Source organism: Euprymna scolopes, chromosome 2, assembly GCF_053919585.1.
Source record: "Euprymna scolopes isolate OS-2025 chromosome 2, ASM5391958v1, whole genome shotgun sequence".
Taxonomy (NCBI): domain Eukaryota; kingdom Metazoa; phylum Mollusca; class Cephalopoda; order Sepiida; family Sepiolidae; genus Euprymna; species Euprymna scolopes.
In genome coordinates this window covers 195,372,917-195,394,694 of record NC_136483.1, presented here as the reverse complement: position 1 = coordinate 195,394,694, position 21,778 = coordinate 195,372,917, and the positions used below count along the sequence as shown (strand labels likewise).

Below are 21,778 nucleotides of genomic sequence, written 5' to 3'. Positions count from 1 at the left end.
ATCAATTAAATACCTTTTCAAATGAGCAGTTAGCGTTCGTGAACACTGCTTCACAACCAAGTCTGAATAACGTGACATTGCACATTCTTTTCGTTTTCATTTACTTTATTGTTTGTTTTTTTTTAATTGGAGAACTTTCCTTTGAAATGCTGATAAATTCAGCAAGCTTAAAAAGATAATTCTACTTTAGATTAATTATAAATTACTACATATTAAACAGTCTTTTTTTTTTCTTTTCAGGTGTCATAAAGACGTCAATCATCTGAAAATATCAATAAAAAATAAAAATTCGTTTTTATATTGATTAATATTTTAAGAAATAAATTCCATTAAGCAAATTACTTTTCGCGTTGTGTTTGTTAATTACATTGTTTGTCAATAAAAGTAATGTTTTAGATATGATTATTTGTCATTCAAACAGATTAGAAAATGCGTGTTCCAATGAATTGAAACAGAATTTCCCTGCGGACTACAACATGGTCTTCTACATATTAAATGACAACAAATACTTGTCATCAACTATCATCATAAGTAATCAAATTTTGTTCATTTCCGGCATTATTTTCAGTTTTCATATAATATTTTTCATAATTAACCCTTACCTTCAATAAGTTTATAAGTTGATAATTTATTAGTAAACAAAAACAGTTTAATGACCAGTTTTCACAAAATCAAATGATTTAAAAGTATATTGTGATACTATAATAGATCTTCTCTTTTCCTTTTGCCTCTTTCTTCCTCGTCTTTCTCTTAATTATTTACGCCATTCCATTCTTTTAATGACATATTATGTGCCTTTTATATACATTGAAAGCATTGTTATCTGGCGTTACTCGTGGCCATAAAAAAACAAAATAGAAGAGGTTAAAAGCATGTGTAATGGTGTAATGTTTTTATATTAAAACTTCTACTTCTACATCCGTCTTTCTAGCTTTCTCTCTATTCGTCTCCTTCATTTTACTCTCATCCCTTTCTCCACCTCTACTTTCTCCTCTGCCCAGCCCATTCCTTTCTCTTGTTTTAATGTATTGAAAATAATAATACTAATGTAAAATATTCACCTAAGCTTTAAGTTTTAAATGTATTGCTTTCAAGCAATGCCGAATTTCAGCTTTATTTAGAGTATTGAGCATTTGCAAAACAAATTTACCATTTAAAAACTGTATTTTATTGTTCCCTGATGACATCGGATTTCTTGTCCAGTCAAAACATGTTAGAGTTATTGCTTTCGAATAACATGGAGTTTGAACACTATTGCTCTATCTCAAATATTGAGCACTTTTGGATGAACATATATCACTTACCTTATGTAATATTGTATTATTACTATTATTACTCTTGGGAAACACCAAGTTCTTTGTCTAAAATAAATCATAACAAAACGCAGAAAACATTTATTGGGCAGTGTATATAAACACATCCTCTCTATTTAGTATATTGAGCTATGTTGGGTTAATATATGCCACTTACTAAATATAATACCATAAACTTACTTTTATTGGTCACAGGCAATGCTTAGTTTCTTTTCTACTATACAACAACATAAGAGAGAAACACATTTAAATTATTTCTCCCAGATAACACGGCTACTCTGTTAAGAGTAGTAAGTACGTTTGGATTTACATATATCACTTATCACATGAAATATTGTATTAGTACTTTTATTGCTCCCAGATAACATTAAATTTATTGTATAATACGCAACACTATAACAAAACATTTGAAGTCATTTCACTCAGGCAACACGGCGTTTAAACACATCAAATGTTTAAACGTCGTGTTGCCTGAGTGAAATGACTTCAAATGTTTTGTTATAGTGTTGTGTACTATACAATAAATTTAATGTTATCTGGGAGCAATGTTTATAATATTAGTATATTTTTCCAAATGCATATATCTGTATTGACGTATAAGTGTACACTGCGGTTTTATATATATATATATATATATATATATATATATATATATATATATATATATATATATATATATATATATATATTTGCTAATCGAGCAAAAGATGGCTCGTGTTCCCGGGATCCCGGTCCTGCACTGAAGATTCCCGAAAGGATGGAACACTAGTGTCTGTAGGTATTTAATTATTATTATAGTAAATAATTATGTCATCCCCTTTAAGAAACTCGTTTCTTATCGTTGAGCACTTTCAGTGGTAATTAAGTCGGTCGATCTTATGCATAGATCATCGTATAACGATTAGATTACTGTGACTGACGCAAAGAACATTTAAAAATAAACTGTTTAAATTCAACATTATTTCTCGCGGTTAATGGTAGCCGATTGGATATGGTCTTTTTATATTATCTATTTTATATATTATAGTAAATAATTATATATATATATATATATATATATATCATCGTATAACGATTATATATATATATAGATCATCGTATAACGATTAGATCACTGTCTGACCGACGTAAATGAACATTTAAAATGAAGATGTTTAAATTCAACGTTATTTCATGCGGTTAATGGTAGCCGAATGGATTAGGTCTCCGCTAATCGAGCCAGAGATGTCTCGTGTTGTGGGGTTCAAATCGTTCGACTAGTATTAATCGTGACACCCTGCACTGAAGATTCCCGAAAGGATGAAACACTAGTGTCTGTATTAACAAGACCAAGACTTCAAAAAAGGAATTGATAGCAACAGACAGTGTATTTCATTGTAAGTTACAATTGTTTCAACACCAGCTGGACGATTTCAAGTATTATGGCCTTTGAAAATTTTCACATAACCAGCATTTCTTCAGACTTCTTGACAATAGAACATTGTTTAAAGAAAATTCCCTTAACGGAAATGAAAACATTTACCCTGGAGGCATCCTCCGTCAAAAGCCCATTCAAATATTAATATATCACCTAATTTTCGTATCCTTATTTAAAAACCAGTCATATGAAATTTCAACAAAAACCCGTAGCCATTTAAAACCTTGTAGAAATACTATTCATTGAATTCCTAAATTAGATTTCCATATTTCTTTATTTCACATAATTAATTTAAAAAAAAAAAGAATTTTTTAAAATTTTATTTCTATATTTATAATACGGCTAGAACAACCTTGCTATAACGTTACGGTTAATTTTTAGTTTCGTATTCACTCATTTGTGGCATCAATGTTTACAAAGTATCGATTATCTTATTACTTAGATTTAAGACCAGTTTAGGGTTAATATTTTATTAAATAGGAAAATAAAGAAAAACAATACCTTATATTTATTAATCCTCATACAACATTCCGAATAACGGATCCTATTCTATTTTTCATTATTTAATATTTTAAAATTCATTATCGTTCTAATAAAATATGGTTCTAGATAGTTGTGAAAAAACTAACTACGAAGGGGGATAATTCATTACGTTGTTTACTAGTAAAAGAATTATGTGTAAATAAAGGTCATATTTAGTACTTATAACAGTTAAAGGGAGACAACTAAGGCCGTTTGATGTTTCAGATCTAGTAAATACTAAAAAGCGTCTATGATTTATTAATTAATTTAATTAAACAGATACAGAAAAGGCTACGATAGCTTATTTAACAAATTAAGAATCTAAAGTATATTTTTAATCTTAAAACTGATTATTTACCCATGGGTTTAATGTTATATAGCGCCAGGACCCCTAGGTTGGGAACGGTCGTAGTTAGTAAGTTCCCTGCTGCAACAAAACCAAGCAGCCATCTTTTATTGATCATCTATTTTGTTTAGTTTTCTGGTTGTTATGGTAACGGCCAAGACAGCAGAGTTATTTCCCCCTTGACCGTGCATTTTTCTCTCTCGGTTTTCTCCAGCTGTCATTCGCTTGTCATAATAATATTGTCGGCTGAAAGAGAATTAACATGCACACAAACATCAGACGTAACTCAGCATACCAATCAAGACGTAAGACACGCTGGCTTTTTATATAAAAATATATTTTGTTTTGAAATTATTTTTCTCGTTCTGTACATAGAGATTTTTAACAGTTCAAAATTTAACGGTGTGGCTTACTGTTCGTTTCAGTGATGGAGAGGAGAGTGAAAACGTTATGCTCTCGACAACGCACGTCTCAGCTATCGGCGTCTCTCTCTCTCCTTTTTTTTCTTCTTCTCCTCTCCTCTTCTCTACCTCTTCTGTTGGACTCCAAAAATCACCTTCTTTATATTAGCATGTTTTTTTTTCGGTGATTTTCCACGCCACCTGTCGATCACTCTGTTATCGATAATGGATCACGCATTTCCTGATCACGTTTCTCAGTTACACATGCATTCCTGCATCTGACCCAGAGACATCGTAACCCACTTCTCTTCAGCTGACCGACTATTGACTTTGTTTATACACGTGAATCCATAATCTCATGCTAGCTTCATATAACATTCCATTCTACATTGCAGTGCAAGGAATGTCACGTTTCATTTTTGTAAACAAAAAAATTGTCGTCCGATTTCTCTGTTTACGATGCAATTATTTTTTCGCTTCGACTGGTGGACAATCGATTATTCGATGCCCACCTTTCAAATCTTTTATTATCTTTTTTTTAAAGAAGTTTTTCTTTTCAGTTATGTATCGAATGGTCCCAGCCATCCATTACATAACATTAACCTACATCTGCAATTCATCCATAATCTACTTGAATTACTCATGGCTCCAAAACCAACATTACAATTCGTGTATTGTGTTCTTGGATACCTAAATAAAATAATATATATCCTCTAATAATTATTCTGACAGCAAAACCACCTAATAGCTACGAGTGTGCTTCACTCCGATGAGAAGATGTCTACCCTTGCATTTTTGGATAAAAAACATTTAGAACAAGAGTAAATAAACCAGCAGGGATTCTACAAGCTTGATATCAGCGACTAGATGTCAGAGAACAAAATCAATTAATTTCCAATCCACTAATTGTTAATTTAATTTTTTAATAATAATTGTTAGTTTATTGTTAAGTTGTTTTATTGATCTGGAAAGGGTGCCACTTATTTCACCATCAATACTGCTACAACTAAATACTAAAAAATGCTCGCAGTTACGGAACAATATTTCCAGTCTTTGTTGAGCTTTATACTTTATCTATATTTCTTATCCAGTTTAGAATAATAGAAACTATATTTGCTTACTAAATTTGGATCCTTCGTTTAAACTACATCATTCCCAGCTATTTAACTCTACATTAAAATTTGACCCTTATCAATTATGAAATATGATAATTTTGTAGCTTACTTTTTAAGTCATCTCTCTTTGGCTTAAAACTTATTGGTATATGAAAATTTACTGAATTATACGAACCCAGAAATGTAATGTTATGACCCTTTAGGCTGTGAACATAGCGTAGTATCTGTTAACTGTGGCAAGCGGGGTCAATGGTCAAAACATTATTATTATTGTTATTGTATTCTTATTAATTGATTTGAGCGACGGATGGTCGCTGGATCAGTTATTATGATTAGAAGAATAAACAATTAAATTGGGGAAGAAATGATTGACGTGTGAATCGCAAAAGGAATGTGAAAATAAGAAAATATATGTAAACATTATTTTGGGGTTTTGAATAAACAAATAACTAGCTGTGGACATTAGGTTGGTTTGAGACACATAATTAGGTGACGTAAGAGAACATGTGATGTAGTTAGTTTTGGAGAGATTCAGAGAGTTGAGGATTGACCACCAGAGCGGACAGACGTCTAGACAGGGGTGGACAGACAGCTAGGAGCGGGCTGTAAGAACAGAAAATGTAGACGAACTGCAGATCCTGTGAAAACCATTTGAGACAACTGTAATAAATTTATATTATAAAAATATAAAGAGTTGTTTTAATGGTTTCACAAATAAGAACAGATGTTTCAATTGGATGCTGCTGGTCGCTTCATGGTTCATCATGGAGCAGCGGGAAGATACAGAAGAACTCTTCAAGAAAAAAAGGTATGAGGCATATATTATTATTCTTACATATGAACTGTAAAAATATCCCATGTGATAAGTCTGATACAACATTATTTAGTTTACACGTCAATATCATGTGGTCCTGGCTATACAACATACATATGATTTATACGTTTATTATTTGTCTGTTAAAAAAACAATATCTTACAATCACTAGATAACACATGACACGGTTTAATATATCATCTTCTCCAATAGAAACCAATATACAACGTTTTCTATTCTAAATTCTATGCAATTATGCACAATTTAGCTACATATATAGAATTATGTATAATAGGTTTTTTGGGGGATTTTTTTACAAGGGGAGTAACCACTTATCAAGGCCCAAAGGCCATTTGAGGATAAGGTTTAATGGGTATACATTAGTTATTGTGATTTTAGCGTAGTAAACATTAGTGGGAATTTTATAACTTGGATTACTTAGGGAGATAGTTCAACAAGAACTTGTTCACATTGGACTTGAAGACAATCAGATTGTAGTCAGCTGTGGAGTTCTAAGAAAGAAGCCCTGTTCATGGAATCTACGTTTAGGTGTAGGCACAGATAAAGAGTGTGGGAAATTATTGACATTGGTTTTGGCTAGACGAGTGTTTTTCGTGAAATCTGGTGAGGGGGGGGGACCATAGATTGAAGTTCAGATGAGCAGCTGCCATGAAAATAACGATAAAGCAGGGACATACTCGCTACGTCTCTTCTGTGGGAAAGAGATTGCAGGGAAGAGAAAAGGGCATCCCCTACTAAGCTACAAAGTCTATTTTGAACTCTGTCAAGACAGGATAAGCTGCTTCTAGCAGCTCCTGCCCAGATGTGCCAACAGTACTCCATCGTTGACCTAACCTGGCTTTTATATAGGTAGAGAATTGTATCAGGGGTGAGATATCTACTGGAGCGATAGAAGGATCCCACCATTTATCCAGCGACTTTGACAATGGATTTGATATTCATGTTCCATTTCAGATCGGGAGTAAAGGTCAAGCCCAGAAGCTTGTCAAAAAAACATGGTCTCCTCAAGACGAGAACCATTCATTTCAATTGATGCCAGCTGGGCAACAGAGCGTTGATGATGTAAAGATAGAAGCTTGGTTTTAGATGCATTAAAAGTAACCAGTCACTTTTTCCCCCCTTTTTACTAAGGGCTCAAGATCAGAGGAGAGAGAGTCAGAGAGAACTTAGTCATTTATGGTCTTCGAAGTGCTACCATAGATGGTAGTGTCGTCAGCATAGATGTCTACGAATGATCTAAGGATGTGGGTTGGAAGATCATTGATGTAGATCAGGAAGAGAGTTGGACCCAGGATGGACCCCTGAGGGACTCCAGCATTAATACTGAGAGCTTCTGATTTCTGCCCATCAACCCCTACTCTTAAGAACCTATCAGAGGGAAATGATTTAATAGTTGAGAAGACATTTCCAGTTATACCATGACTGGAGTCTGAACGCTCGTTTTTCAAAGGAATATGCAAATTAGTTAATCTGCATGAAGTTGTTCACTGAATTTGTTTAAATAATTTTTAAATAGAAAAAGTAGGCTTTTAATAACAACGTCAGAGCGAGAAAAAATCTCAACTTTATCGGTATACAGATATACGAAGTCCTCTAAGAAATAAACCTATTATGAAGTCATATTTATGGTGTAGTGATGCTGTGAGTAGTAATGAATGTGTGTGCTGACTACAACATGGTCGCCTTAAAATTCAATATAATCTAATGCTTGTTATAAACCATTCTCATTCACCATTTCCAATCCTCTTATGATATTCTTCATTATTTGGCTGAAAATCCGTCCATCTCTTTAACCTTTATCCTTATATGGCTTTTGGCCTTGATAAGGGATGAAAAATTTCAACTTCTTACTCTTTTGAGCTTCTGTACTTTCAAAGTAATATCAAAACAATCAGTGTTAAAATGTTTAAAGAGCATTTCTTAATAGGTCAGAGTGCAGCTTCTTTAGAGGTGCTGGCTCCATTCCTCCACCTTCTCGCCTTGTGTTACATCTTTCTGTCGTAGAAAGGAAGTATATACCCGGTTTCTCGACAACTTCAGTTGCTTAGAGACTACTGCCTGTGACATACCAGTCGATGATCCGTTCTCGATAATCAGTCCAGCAGAAACTGGACCATTTCAGTGGTCGATTATCTATCGGGCTGAGGTTCTACTAGAAGGTTCATCCTACCAAACCTTGCTTTCTGTCTTTGTAAATTTAGTTTATTCCTAAATTCCTCGACTGGGGAATGCTATTTTTAGGAGACTATTGTAAAAAGGTTCGCTCACTATTAAGAAAATTGAGCATACTGATTACTTTAAGTATTATATTACTATAAAAATTTAGCAATTTTACATGTTTTTAAATATACAATTATTAACTAAATTGTTTAGCTCTAAAAATTTTTTTTTTTTACAAAAGATGTAAATGTATGAATCTCATAATGAAAAGAAAACGAAGAGTATACTACTTTCACTAGCAATGATTTCAAATTGTCAGAATTGAGCATTAACAATTTTTTAAATGTCTAATCTTTGCACATGGGTTAGTATCAAATGCGGATGTAGAAATTAGAAGAGTTCTTAATTAACTAAAGAATTAACCTGATTTAAAGTTTCAGCATGTCAGAGAGGACTGCCAATGTTGTATTAGCATTCGCTTAGATTCAAGAGACATTGAGCAAAGCGAAGTGTCACATATTAGAAAAATATGTTACAAAAAGAAAATTAATTCACCAACTAAATTTGGTAAACAAAAGAAAAATAATTTGCATCCTAAATCGTGTTTTGATTGTGAGCAAATGCATTCGTACAAAGACTGTCCATATAAAAATGAAAAAGTGCTTTAATTGTGATCGCATGAGACACAAAAAGTACGCACTACAGAGTTAAGTAAAACATTTTTAAAAAGCTATATAAAAAGTGCTAGAAGTGACGAACTTCAAAATATCAGGAAGTTTGTATAAGTAAGAACAGAATAAAAATATTAAATTACAACTTGCTTCCAGCTCCAATTTGTCGGTAATAAATCTTGAAATGTAGAAAAAATTAGAAAACGATATTTGATGAAGAACTACAAAAATAGTCAAAAGCGTCACTGGGGAACAAATAAAATTTGAAGGTGAGTTAATTGCTGACGTTATATTTAAAGGAAATATTAAAATGTAAGAAATGGAAGTAACGATCAGCTTTTTATGTGAATAGATTGTTGACTGTATTGCATTGCTATTCACAGTGAATTTTAAATGTTCTGGCAAACTGTTAAAGCCGGGTATATCACAATTGTGCCATGCCGTTAGAGAACCCATCGTCAGATGGATACATTCAAAAGAATGCTTAAAAAAGCTAAATGTATACCTACTCGAAAGATCATTCAAGCATTTTTGCAGCTATATAGCAATGTCCTATCTTCTATGACGTCAGCAGAAGCAATGCTTTCAGAAAGATGAAAACAGTATTTGATAGACTATTGCCAACCCGTATGAAACCGGGATGTGGAAAATTTGTTGCGAATTGATGCTTCAACGTTGAAAAAAAGTTTCTTTCAGATGTTCAAAAAAATCCTACTGGGAAACAGGGATAGTGGATAAACGGATTGGGAACATACTTTACCTGGTGAAGGTGTCCAATTTACCCATAAAAGGCACATGAATCAGATGAGGATACGATATTCAGATGCTCTCAAGAATAATACTTCAGAGAACGAACTAAAGGATGTCGTGTTCGGCATATTTAAGCTACAAATTCTACAGTTACTGAACAACAAATATCAAAAGGAAAGTACAAGATTACAAACCAAATTGCAATTAACTGTAAAACGAAAAGTTTTGACTTCATAGAGAGCAAGTTTTAAAAAAAGGTGTTATGGTGTGATGACGATCTACCCTATTCGTGACTAAATGGCCTTTCCACACAATATGTACAGATGAAATTGTGACAAGTGGCAATGCAATCTAGGAGCAGTCTTTCTGTGACATACTATTTTGCACTTCTGTAAATACAGATTTTTTAAAATATGCCACCATGTTGTCTTAATTATTATCGACCCTTCAAGGTCATAAGTTTCTAATTACCAATTTCGGCACTTATAAAAATGATAGAAATCTATTTTCCAGCTAAAGCGATTGAGGGAATCTATTATTTCATTCGTTATCTTAAGATATATGTCGATCACAGTCAATTTTTAAAACATCATTTGGAAATTGCACAATTTTTTATTCTCGATTTAATTTTTATGATTCCCGAACGAATTTTTGCATATCATTCAAATTTCTTCAACTCTGATTTTTTAGAAAATGCTACAATTACTATGTGTTTTTTCTTTTTCAAAACTGTTGATATTATAAAAAAAAAAATAGCAAGAGCCTATATTTTTTAAGCCTATCATTTTTCATATTAGTGTCCTGTGGATTTCACAGATGAGTGATAAACTCAATGCATGTCGACATTGAGTTGATCACTCATCTGTGAAATCCACAGGACACTAATATGAAAAATCAGGATCCATTCGAGACTCAATTCTATTCCTGATATTTATCAATGCTCTCCCAAATCACATTCTAAGATCATTCGTTGACATCTATGTGTATGATACAAACCATCTTTAACAACAATTCGAAAAACAATGATTATTAAGATCATTCTGATTCTCTTTCTTCTGACTTAGAGCACGTATAGCAATGGGGAAAAAGTGACTGATTAATACATCTATAATTATGATTCTCTTCTTTCAACATTAACGGTCAAATTCTTACTATAGCTATGAATGTTCCTCTCCTTGAGAAAACCTTCTGATCTTCACTGCAAAACTGTAATGGAAAACCTACATCAAATTTTGTTACTAATCTTACTGGAAAAATGTCTGGGTTATTCTACCACTTAAGAAAATATCTCACTCCTTGCGCAATTATTCACTTGTATAAGAGCCAATTCTCTCCTAAGACTGAGTATTGATGCAACATCTGGAAAGATGTCGCTCAGTACTTTTCTGTTTTGACAAAGTACAAAATCGACCTGGAAATTTAGTGGGCGATTTCCTCTTGTCTTCTCAACAGCCATTTTGTCACAGAAGAAATGTTGCTACTAATTCTCTTCTCTATAGTTATTTTCATCAAACTGGTAGAATGTTATAAATAGTTACGTCATAGAACACTTACAAGATTTCTAACTAGCAAACTTGACATCATAAATACTACTAATATCTCTGCCAATGTTCTGGTTAATTAAAGTTTACCAAATATTCATTTCCCTTTGCCATTGAATAATGTACAAAAACATTTTTCAGAAGTCTATTTGATCACACACACACAAACACACACATACGTTTATGGTTTGTCACTTCTTCTAACAAAATCAAATATTTGATCTTTAACAGCTGTTTGCATGTCAAAAATAAACATACTTTTGCCTTTTTGTGCACATCGTCATTTTGCCATCTAATTAAATCTCGCCAATCAGATTTCACTTCATTACCAGCAACTGTATAAAAAGGCTGCGCTATTTTTTTTTTTTTTTCATTTAGAGATTTTATACTCTGATCTCATTATTTGATGAGGCAGCAGCTAGGTCAGCAGCTCTTGCAACACAATTTTCTGATAAGTACATGAAATTGCTCACCGCATGCAGACTTCTACAGGCATCGAAAATAGCTGTAACAATACAGATGATAGCAACCACCAATCGATCTTAACGTAACAACATTCGTTATCATCGTCTATAGCTCTCTCCTGCCAACAATTCTTTCCACAGCAGTGGTGGTAACATCAACTCAACAACTCTTTGAGAAAGACTAGATGACAACCAGCTCAGGATAAAATTATTATCCTAAGATAATAACCCATCCTTTCCGAACTGTTTCCTAATAAAAGTGTATACTAATTTAAAGGAGATAAATACCATCTGTTGTCACACACACACGAATTCGTTTTTATTTTCTTTTGTTCTTGTCATTCATTACATGTTCTTTTGATCATATTTCTTGATAGTGAGGATTGTGAACTCTAATATTTTCCATTAAAGAAAAAGTATTTATTTCAATAGTAGTTTTAAATAACTTATATCACCTGATTGGGACTTGTATTGTCTGAAACAAACATACTGGACGACTAGCTATCGTTCATTCATGCCACTCCTACTACTGCATTTTCTTGAGTCTGAGTAATTGTTGGAATTTATGAAAGAAGAATAAAGGAACAGAAACCCTTCCACAGAAAATGCAATTGTTTTCTAACTATATTAAGTGATTTTATCTAGTAATATATAATAACAAAGTACATTTTCATTGCTTGCAAATTAATTTACCAACAATATGTATCCTAAAACTATACTTTACATTTTTTGTTTATTTCAATTAATATTTTGCAGAAGGGAGTGAAAGGTGATAGAAATAATTGACACAATATTAGACACAAGACAAACGAAGGTAATAGGAAAGAGAGAGAAGAAATAATAAACACAGAGTGTTCAATTAAAAGAACGATAGGAACCATCTCTTTTATTTACAACCAAAGATGAAAGATCGTAAGGCAAAAAAAAAATATCTGAGATCGTGTGTCAAGATCAGGAGCTGGACGTCGGTGAGCACTGGAAAGTAGGCATTAGCGGGCTGGTGAGCTAAACATCAGTAGGCACTGGAAGGTGAGCGTTAGCGGGCTGCTGAGACGGACGTCAGTAGGTACTGGAAAGTAAGCATCAATAGGATGCTGAGCTGGACGTTAGTGGGTCGCTGGAGCGAGTGGCTGGAGGTGCCAGAGGCAGTTGGGTTTTGCTGCAGGAGTGGTCTGAAATGGCTGGAAGCTGGTTAGCTGGAGACTGCAGGAGACACTGGAAGCAACTGGAGGAGTGGGCAGGCATCTCAAAGTGTAGGCAGTGATATCTTGAAGGTGGAAAAACTTTCAGAAGTTAGCTTTGAAAAGGGCTGTTTGTTTGTTTGTTGTGAAAAACTTTCGGAGATACCCCTGATAAGGGCTGTTTGAACAACTGCTGCTGCTGAGAGCTGTGGGCTGCCAAGCCCTGTCGACTTGATTTGGTGCATCTAAGTCACAGCTAGGTAGACTCTTTGATTCCACACCGAAAATCCATTTGTGGCCAAAGTTTTCGGCATTTATGAAAAACTGCTTACTCAACAGCAGTGCATCCAGTACACAAATAAATGACTAAAATTAATGTAAGCTGGTATTAATAATAGTCAGTAGTGTATTGGGTGTTAGTTGTTGTTAATCATTTCACCTCGGAATTGAAGTCTTTTCGTTTTGTTTCATGGAGAACAGGTTGAATTTGTGTGGTTTTTCTTTTCTGTTTGAAACGAGAAAAAGGTTGTTAATATTCTTAGCACATGGCAGTAATGACGGTTGTCTATCGACAGGCAGCATATATGAGATTGTTTACAAATGGCGAGCATAGTAAATACACACCACGACAAATACATTTGTTTCTGAGGAATTGTAAAACGATCTAACCATTTTTCCAGTGATCCTATCGACAAACTTGATATATGGTTTCCATTTTAGATGTGGGATGAAAATTAGTCCTAACAGTTTATAAAAACTGAGGATTCTTCAAGAAAAGGACCATTCATTTTGACTGGGAAAAAATATGGATCCAAACGATCTAAACTTAAAGAAGTTTGATTTTAAATGTATTCAAGTAACAAGCCACTTTTTCTCCACTGCACCACATATTCAAAGTCTGAAGAGAAGGAATCAGCAAGAACTTAATTACCAATACTCTTCACAGTGCAGCCATAGACAGTTGTGTCGACTGTGTAGATGTCATCAAATGATCTCAGGATATGATTTAGCAAATGATTAGTAAAGATCGAGAATAGTGATGGGCCCAGAATAGATCAGTGTGATATGTCGGCATTGATTCTATGTGATTCCAATCTCTGCCCATCAACAATTACTTTACAAACCTATCAAGAGAAAGGATTCAATGACTAAAAAAATATTGTCAGATACTCTATAGCTAGAAAGTTCGTGAAAAAACGATTTGTACAAGATACTATTATATGTTAAGTACTATTGCTTTAGAAACAAAGATCCCATCAGGAGATTTGCTGATTACAATATTACAGTTAGCACATCAGCAATTGAATTTATAGGATATATTACTTGTCACAAAATAAGTTATTTTTATTCAGATGGTTGATAAACACTATCCCTGCGATAATGTGATAGGCTTGGTGTTGCCACCTGAACCAAATCATTAAATATAATACTAAACAAAAATTAAGGCTATGAGATTCAAAAAAATATGTGAAGTCATCAATAGTCAACATGAGGGACATGGTTGGCATCTTACGAATGCTGGCTCTGTGATTAAAAATTAGTACAAACCTGATGCTTTGTACGACATTCAGTGTTCGTATCAAGCAAGGAGAATAAAGAAAAAAATAGCTGCTGTGTTTACTTATAGACTGGCGATCTCATGAGTTAATGAGACTTCCAGGCATCTAATATGCATATGAAAAACAGACGGTTTTAGTAAAACGTCTGTTGAGGATGCGATGCATTTAGTGGTGATTAAAAGTTCCAAATCGCCTAATGTCTTACATTCTCATAGTCCAAAATCACTGACATAAAGGAGGACGTTCACAACAACACTTGATAGATCCTTATTTTGATGCTGTGCCTTATCTCAGATCTTGACCAGAGTCAGGAATTAAGTCGGCAGAAGGCATGACGTGCAAGGTTAACTCATGTCAGCTCCATCTTCATCTTTGGCTGTGATGATAGTGGCAAGATATTTGAAACTGTGAAACTTTGGATGTGATGAAGTGGCAAAATATTTGAAACTGTCAATCTATTCAAGATCACTACAAATGAGAATGTTTAGTTTTTTGGGGTGATGCCAGTAGTGAGTATTTTTGTGTTTAAGGCATTTATTTTCAGCCCAATCTACTATCTAACATCTTGAAACTAATTAAAAGCAGACTGAGCAAATGTTTTACCGAGTAATGTGATATCATCTGCTTAATCTAGTCCTTCATGACAAAGTTTCATCCAACAGTGAAACTCTGTTAAGACATTTGAAATAATCCAGTCAATAACATAATTGAAAAGTGTAGACAAAGGAGCACATCCTTGTCAAACGCCAGACAGTATTTTAAAGGGTTTCAACCCTTATCATTCATGTGTATATGAGATCGTGTTGAGCAGTAGTATGTTTTAAGAAGACTGGGGAATTTAGGCAGAATAGCACCTGCTTACATAACTTTCCAGAAGCTGCCACAATCGACAGAGTCAAATGCAGCAGTGAAATCAATAAAACAGACCGCTGTCCATTGCTAGAAGCACCAACGATGTTCAAGGAATCGTCTTAGGGCGAAGATTTGTTCAGTACATCAACAGCATGGATGAAAACCACATTTGTTTAACCTCGTTCTGAATTACATTCTAATTAGAATCCTTTCAGAAGAATCAAAGTGAATATTAAGTAGGCACGTTGATCAGACTGATACCATGTTAGGTGCTGCAGCAGCATTTATCATTTTTCTGAAAGAATGGTACCAGTGATGCATTGCTCCAGTCTTGGAGGAGTATTTCAGTCTTCCAAACCCGATTGATAATGTCTCCAATGATAGGCCCTAATATACTTGTGCTATGTTTGAGAATCTCAAAAGGGATATTATCTTTGCCTGCAGCTTAAGACTTTTTAGCAGCAACAACCTCTCCAGGTGTAGGCAAGTTGTTTAGCAGTCATAAGGTGTTAGATCAGTGTTATTCAAAGGAGTAGTTGATGGAGGCTGTTAGCTGTGGTTTAGCAGATCGACAAAGTGATTTCCAGCAGATAAGGCATTCACTGATATTGGTAGTTGGTTCATCATTTTGGTTCAAAATAGTTTGATTACGACTCCAGCCTGCATTTGTGCTTAAATGAGGGAGGATATAAAGTTTACAGGAGTCTCCACAGCTGAAACACATTCCATTCTTCTGCCAATTTCCTCCAGAATGTTTATCGATGACGTAAGCAGGGTAACAGTGTAGATTTCTGAAGTTAGCAGATTTGTTGCAACAATCTTGATTTGCTTTTTCAGCCATTTCAATTATTTGGCCCGATATCTAATCTTTGTCTTTTAACTTAAAATTACACTTGATAGTTTGGGAAACATCATCTGAGGTTGCATCTTTAGATTGTTGTACTTCGAGACTGTTTAACCGATTTAATAATTCTATAAGAAATGCATCATTGGTTTGTTTACTTTTCAGTTTCAAAATGTCATAACTGAGGAGCTTAACATGCGACTTGCCAGCCCTGAGATGAAGATGTAGTTTTATCCATCTCATACATGATCTCTACTAAATTCGCAATCACTTTCTGTATCCCAAATGATGAAATACTGGAAAAGGGAAACAGACTCCTACCACACATCCCAACAAAAATATTACAAATCTGAAGAACTTAATCTCTACTGGGGCCAAATCTGTTATTACAAGATTAAAAATAGAAATCAGCAAATATATGGCTCAACAATAATGGTATAAAAGGACACACATGGTAAACAAAGAAGAAAGGGTGTTCAAGAAACATGAAAAACAAGAGTAAAGGATGGTAGAAAAGGAAGAACTGAACAAATACAGATATAAATTTCAAAGATTTGATATGTATCGTTGGTATCCTTATCTCATAACAAGCTTGCAAAGATTTATAACAAAACAAAAAAAAAAAATAATAATAATTGCAAGTTGTGCCAAAAGTTTGAAATCTAAGTGACAGACAAATGGTTTCAATATCACTCGGAAGTTGTAGTGGAAAATGAGGACGTTAAGATTCTCTGGAATTTCATGGTTCAGTGCAACCAAGAGATAACTCACAGGAAACCGGATATTGTAGTTGCAAAAAAAATAAAATAAAATTATTGATGTAGCTTGCCCAAACGACATCAACTTAATAGGCAAAAGGAATGAGAAACTACGGAACTATCAAAAACTGAAGGTGGAGATTGCTAGGTTGTGGAATAAGAAAACTTCCGTTGTGCCAATCATCATAGGTGCACTTGGCTCCATCCCAAATAATTTCGAGAAACAGTTGATCTCCTTGGGAATCAAGTACAACATTACCGTACTCCAGAAGTCATTTCTACTTGGAACAGCAAACATTCTATGCCAGGTGCTTTCCATCTAATTGACTTTTTTGACTATGTTCACTAGCTTTAATGTAAAATCCTGCTCTTAATCGAAAAAAAAAAAAGAAACGTGGAAAACATCTCAACACTGTGAAATTAACGAACATAATAATAATAATAATAATAATAATAATAATAATAATAATAATAATAATAATCTGAAACTTTTTGCAAGAACCAAAAAGGAACTAGAGATGCTAATGAACAAAACCAGAATCTTAAGCCAGAATATTCAAATGGAATTTGGTATGAAAAAGCGTACACTGCTAGTTATGAGAATGGAAAAACTAGTAGCAATTGAAGGCATAGAACTACTCAACCAAGCGGAGATGAGGACACAAGGTGAAAATGATACCTATAGATGTTTGAAAGTTCTGGAAGCAGAAACAATCAAAGCAACAAAAATGAAAGAGACAATAAGAAAAGAATACCTAAGAAGAACAAGAAAACTCTGACAAACTAAACTATATAATAGGAACCCAATAAAAGGTATAAACACATGGGCAGTATCACTAGTAAGATACTTTGGACCGTTTATAGGGTGGACCAAAGAAGATCAGGAAACTTATGGCCATGCACAATGCACTACTCTCAAAGGATGATATTAATCGACTCTATGTGAAAAGGAAATACGGATGCAGAGGACTAGTTAGTATAGAAGACTGTGTGAATGATGCGAAAATAATCAGAAAATACATAATGCAGACGGAGGCAGAAGACTGGTTAATATAGAAGACTGTAGGAATGACACGAAAAAAATTAGAAAAATACATAATGCCGAACACTAACACGAATAATTACTGGAGCAAGAGATATTGAAAATATGAATAAGACGAAAAACAGAGAGGCAAAGAATAAGACAAGAAAGTAAAAATGGGAAGAGATTCAGCTGCACGGACGAGTCATAACAAAAGATGAGATTCACAAAAACACTTGCAAATGGTTACAAAAGAGACACCTAAACAGAGAAACTAAATCCCTAATAATAGCCACAATGCAATTAGAACAAACTATATCCAAGCAAAGATTGACAAAACACTTTGATAGAGTATGGCATAAAGGGTTATTTCACAAGATCTCCAGCTATGGTATAGCTGGAAATGTCTTCTCAATTATTAAATCATTTCTCTCTGATAGGTGCATAAGAGTAGTGGTTGATGGGCAGAAATCAGAAGCTCTTAGTGTTAATGCTGGAGTCCCTCAGGAGTCCATCCTGGATCCAACTCTTTTCCTGATCTATATTAATGATCTTCCAAATCCCATCCTTACATCATTCGTAGACATCTATGCTGATGACACTACTATCTATGGTAGCACATCTAAGACCGTAAATGACCAACTTCTCTCTGATTCTCTCTCCTCTGATCTTGAGCACGTGGTGGGAAAAGAGGTGACTTGTTACTTTTAATGCATCTAAAACCAAGCTTTTATCTTTATATCATCAACACTCTGATCCCCATCTGGCATCAATTGAAATGAATGGCTCTCGTCTTGGGGAGGTCTAATGTTTTGACAAGCTTCTGGGCTTGACCTTTACTCCTTATCTTAAATGGAACACACACATTAAATCCTTTGCCAAGGCTGCTGGAAAAATGGTGGGATCCTTCTATCGATCCATTAGATATCTCACTGCTGATGCTATTCTCTATCTATATAAGAGCCAGGTACGTCCAAGGATCGAGTACTGTTGCCACATCTGGGCAGGAGCTGCTAGAAAGGACTACCCTGCCTTGATAGAGTTCAAAATAGACTTCGTAGCCTTGTGAAGGATGTCCTTTTCTCTTCCCTGCAACCTCTTTCTCACAGAAGAGATTTTGCGAGTTTGTCTCTGCTTTATCGTTATTTTCATGGCAGGTGCTCGGCTGAGCTCCATTCTATGGTCTCCCCCCTCACCAAACTTTCACAAGAAACACCCGTCTAGCAGAAAACATTATCACTAGTTTCTCCCACTCTTTATCTGTGCCTAAACCTAAGCATAGATTCCATGAGCAAAGCTTCTTTCTGAGAACTGCACGCCTATGGAAGTGTCTTCCGTTTTTCTGCTTTCCAGCTGACTACAATATGGTTGTCTTCAAGTCTAACGTAAACAAGTTTTTGATGAGCCGTTCCATATAAGTTAACAAATTTATTGAATCTCCATTACTAACGGTTACTATATTGTCCAATTTCCACTGTACACTCTTTAACCCTTATCCTCGAGTGGCCTCTTGGCCTTGATAAGTGGTGATGCCTATGTAAAAAAAAAAAAAAAAAAGAACACAGCAAATGTAGATTCTCTGGACAAAAAGACAAAACGAAAAACTACCTAATAAGCGAATATAGCAAACTAGCTCAAAAATGATATAATAGACACGATCAAGTGGAAAAGGCAGTAGACTGGAAATTATGTAGACAACTGCATCTTCAACACCCAGACACATAGTACAAGCACAAGCCAGCAGCATCACTTGAAAACAGAGGTCACAAAATTCTATTGGGCATGTACATGCAAATAAATAAACCCAAGAAGCAAGAAAGGCAGATGTCATAATGGTTAACAAAAATATAAAGTCCTGCCATATTATAGATTTCACCATACCATCCAACTACAGAGTGAATATCAAAGCTATGGAGAAGTGGAACAAATATACAGAACTGGCCAGAAAGCTGAAAGGTATATGAAAGATGAAGAAAGTTAAGATAACACTAATAATAGTAGGAGCACTAGGAACAATCCCAAAACCTTGGAATAAAGAATGGGAGAGGTTGGAATCGGGGCTAAGAAGATATAACAGATAACAATAATGAAAACGACTGAAATATTAAGGAAAACCCTTGAATGCAGAGACTAAAACACATGATTTACAAACGCTAATCGGCCATGTAGATACTACAACAGAAATAAAATAGAAAGATAGAGGAACACTACATGGAATCTGTGGCAAAAATTGTGGGAACGCAGGCTTACCTCTTAAACGGCCTTGGTGTGCACATTGCCGACGCAGTGTCATGATGCTGAAAAGGGTCCAAGATGGCGCCTGCAGCATTATCTAACAATGCAGTTTCATCGAATCTTGTGTGCTCTCATGCACATATGCAAATTTAGAGGACTCTGTCTTTTATAAAAACAGGCCACTGAAGCAGATGAGACAGAGGTGAAAACGAGTCTACAGAAAGTACTGATGGATGACGCTGCTGCAGTGAGCTGAGGTTTTGTGTGCTCTTTTTTTTTTTCTTTGCAACGTCAAGCTATTTCGGCATACATTTTTTACCATGGACAGATTCGACCTGAAGCTGATACCCGAGCTTGACGGGTCCCCAGCTGGTTCTTTGGTGGTTGAATGACTGGAGAAGGCCGAGCATGTTTGCCGGTTGTGAAAAATTAAGGATCCAGCTATGGTCATCCCATTGAGGCTCACTAAGGGGGCTTATGCCATGTACCAGCAGCTTGGGGATGAGGCGACAGTGGAGCAGATAAAACAAGCATTGTATGGAGCATTCAGTGCGGACCTTTTTGTTGCCTGGAGGCAATTCTCTGAACGTCAGCTTGAGTCAGGGGAGAGTGTGGATGTCTACCTGGCCGACCTGAAGAAGCTTGCTGCTACCTTCGGCAGTATAAGTGATCGAATATTGGCATGCGCCTTTTTGTCTTGGCTCCCGGATGACGCCAATCGGCTGTTGTAGGCGTCGATGAAGCTCAATGAGCTTGGGTTGGAGGAGTTGTTGGCTAGATCCCGAAACATCCTAAAGGATGATGTGGATCAGGTCTCGGCAGCTGTTGATGCACTGTTATCGCCTACAGAGAGCCCACGGTGCTACAAATGTGGTGGCCCCAACCACTTCGCCATAGACTGCAGAAGCGGTGCAAAGCGCACCCCGAACTATGGAGCATGGAAACCAGGACGCTGTCACCAATGCGACAAGCCAGGCCACGTAGCACGGAATTGTCCGGGAAACAAGCAAGGGGAGGAAGTCGCGGCGCCAGCATCTTCCCCAACACTGAATAAGGCGCCTCCTGTAGTGACAGTGTGAGTTGATGGGTGTAGGCACTCAGCGCTGGTTGACACCGGATGCACCCAAACCCTCATACACAAGAAATGTTGCACCGCATGTATGAAACAGAAGGTCCCAGTATTAACCATTGATGGAGGCTCGCTGGTGTGTTGCAAGGTGAGCATTGTCCATATAAGCTTTGGCAATGGGCCCCCCGGTGGCTGTGAAGGCATTGGTGGTGGACAGGGAGCTTCTTCGATACGACCTTCTCCTTGAAATGGACACTATTACACAGCTAGGTGGAATCACCGTGGACGGCACTGGTGATGTGAGGTTTTCCCAACACAAAGAACAAGTCTGCATGGCAATCACTCTTGATGAACCAGATTTCCACGCGGAATACGGCAAGGGCACAAACGTATGGGCCGCGTCCTGGAAGTGGTCGGGCGACCAGCAACCAGTGTCCTTGCGGAATCGGCTGACTGAGTATCCGCCTCCCACGTGGCTCAGGGGGCAGTACGAGGCAGAACTCCAGGTTTGGATGGATAATGGCTGGCTGGTTCCGTACCCAGAGGATGAGTTTGGGCCACCAATGGGGCTGATCCCCCTGATGGCCATCAGGCAAGAGAATAAACAGAAGTCCGACCGGTCATAGATTACCGGGAACTCAATGAACACGTCAACCCACACACGGCAGGGGCTGACGTCTGTGCACATAAACTGAGTGACTGGCGGTAGCAGGGGGCGTACACA

General features: G+C 35.9%; 2 protein-coding genes across 2 annotated transcripts in view; one reads left to right on the top strand and one right to left on the bottom strand.

Moving 5' to 3' along the window:
- LOC145301257 (uncharacterized) overlaps window positions 1–341 on the top strand; it is a 61,937-nt gene extending 61,596 nt beyond the window's left edge. Inside the window, exon 30 of the mRNA XM_080144561.1 lies at window positions 241–341. The gene's annotated coding sequence lies outside the window, so the exon portion shown is untranslated. The remainder of the gene's footprint in view (window positions 1–240) is intronic.
- The window catches only part of LOC145301289 (uncharacterized), a 539,758-nt gene that overhangs the window by 433,955 nt on the left and 84,025 nt on the right, over window positions 1–21,778 (bottom strand). The gene's annotated exons all lie outside the window — the stretch shown is intronic.